Raw genomic sequence first — 2,806 nt, forward strand, 5'->3', positions numbered from 1 at the left:
CTGACTCACAGCAACTCTGTGTACAACAGAATGAAACACTACCTGGTCCTGCACCATCCTCACTATTGTTGATAAGTTTGAACCCATTGTTGCATCCAATGTGTCAATACATCTCCTTTAGGGTCCTCCTCTTTTTCACTAAGCCTCTCCTTTACCAAGCATGATGTCTTTCTCCCTCCTAATAACATGACAAAAGTATGAGACAAAGTATTACCATCCTCACTTCTAAGGAGCATCTGGCTGTACTTCTTCCAAAATATTTTCTCACTCTTCTTGCAATTCATGGTATATTCAATATTCTTCATTAATGGCATAATTCAAATGCTTCAATTCTTCTTCAGTCTTCCTTATTCATTGTCCAGATTTCACATACATATGAGGCTATTGAAAATACCATGGCTTGGGTCAGGCACACCTTACTCCTCAAAGTGACATTTTTGCTCTTTAACACTTTAAAGAGGTCTTTTGCAGCCGATTTGCCCAGTGCAATACAATGTGGTTTCTTGAATGCTGCTTCCATGGATGTTGATTGTGGTCCAAGTAAAATGAAATGTTTGACAACTTCAATCTTTTCCCCATTTATCATGATATTCCTTTTGGGTCCAACTGTGAAGATTTTTGTTTTCATTGTGTGGTGGTATAATCCATACAGAAGGCTGTAAACTTTAATCTTCATCAGTAAGTGCTTCAAATCTTCCTCACTTTCAGCAAGCAAGGTTGTGTCATTTGCATATTGCAGATTGTTAATGAGTCTTCTTCCAATCCAGATACCACGATCTTCTTCATATAGTCCAGGTTAAATTATAGTACTGGGCATTATTCACCTGAAATGGATTGGTATTACCCATTTTGAAATGCACAATCATGTAGTCAGCTATGTCAGGAATGACAGATTGGAGAAGAATAGTATGGAATTGTCAAAAAGAACATTGTAAGATCTATCTTGAAGTATAACACTGTTAGTGATAGGATAGTCTCCATATGTCTACAAGTAAGACCAGTTAATATGACTTTTGTTCAAATTAAGTCACCTTACTACTAAAGCCAAAGATGAAGAAATCAAAGTTTTTACCAACTTGTGCAGTCTGAAATTGACTAGATGTGTAATCAAGATGCATTGATAATTATTGGTGTTTGGTAAGCAAAAGGTGGAAACTAAGAAGAAAGAGCTGGAAAATATGGCTTTAGTGAGAATTGACAGTGGAGATCACATGCTAGCATTTTGGAAGACCAATGACATATTCATTGAAAGTATATTTTTTAAGCAACGCAAACAACAATTATACATGTGGAGTTTACCAGAATAAACTCTGCAGTGATAAAACCTCTTACATCTGTGTGAAAAAGATGATGGAGATTCTCAATATCCTGAGTTAGAATAAGGCCAGGGGCTAACTGTGGACAGATCATTAATTGCACATATGAAAGTTAAAATTGAAGTTAAAGAAAATTAAATAAGTTCACAAAGACAAAATATGAACTTGGGTATACCCCACCTCTACCACTTGTCTTTCAGTTTGGTTGTGACTTTCATGCTGTGAAGTTAACATCTATACAATCATTGTTTCAAATGCCAGTAGGGTTACCCAGGTTGGACAGGTTTCAGCAGACCTTCCAGACAAAGATAGACTGAAAAGAAGGATGGGGCCATTCACTTCTGAAAAACTGGTGGCTGAAATCCTTATGAATAGGACTTCCAGCAAGATGATGGAATAGGCAGACAAGCTACACAGACCCTGTGCAACAAAGCAATGAGAAACCAACTGAAACCAATATAGAAGATAAAATTGAATTCTGGAACCCAGAGCTTTGAAGGGAAGGATAAAGAAGAGGATTAAAAACAAACTAATGGAAGGAGGGTAAGATGGTGGAATAGGCAGACAAACTACACAGACCCTCTTCAACAAAAAAAAAAAAAGGAAAACCAATTAACACAGATACAGAAGATAATCCTGGAGCCCTGAGCTTTGAAGGGAAGCATACTGAAGTGGACTAAATTCCAAGTAGAAGAAGAACCTGCATGAAAACATCAAAGAAGAAGATATACAGAGCTGTGGTCTGTCAGCAATCCTGATGGCATGGAGAGCATGGATATTGCTAAGTGGTGTTAGGACCTAGGAATTAACCTAAAAATCAGACCTGCTATCAAGGAGCTGCATGGAGTACTGTACTGGTGGCTGGTGAACAAAAGGGAAAGCTGCGAAGAAGGAGATGGGCTGAGCTGTGGAATTTTGGCTGTCCAGAGGATGCTCCATTTTGAATGTTTACAAGCAGTTTGACCACTTGGAATATTTAAGGTGACAGTGTTTTCTCAGATTCCAGGACCCAAGAATAAGCTCAACTTGCCAGGGACTGCGAAGACATTCTTGACATGAAGGTTGGAAATATGCGATATTCCCCTTGTTAGTCTTATACCCCACATCCTCTTGGTGAACAGAGGTGTAGCCATCCCTCACTTCCAACCGCCATTGGGGCCAACTGGAATTCCATCCCAGTCTGTGTGCTCTGATGGAAACTGGATGCCCTGCCCTGCCCAGATATTTTTTTCCTTATTATTTTTTCCAGTTTGCTTATTTTTGTCTGTTTTAAAATTATTATTACTTTTTTTTGTACTTTTAATTATTATTTTTTTATTATTCCTTTCCCAGGTTCTAGTTTTCACCTTATTCTCTCTTCTCTGTTCCAGCTTCCCATTTTTATCTTTATCCCCATTCCTTGATTTTCTTTTTGCGTTTTTCTCATTTTTTCTTCATTTTTCTCCTACTCTACCTCTTTTCTCTTATTGTCCCCTCTTAGATATATATAT

The sequence above is a fragment of the Orycteropus afer genome, unplaced genomic scaffold (assembly GCF_000298275.1).
Source record: "Orycteropus afer afer isolate SDZICR_OR568_19922 unplaced genomic scaffold, OryAfe1.0 scaffold00221, whole genome shotgun sequence".
NCBI lineage: Eukaryota > Metazoa > Chordata > Mammalia > Tubulidentata > Orycteropodidae > Orycteropus > Orycteropus afer.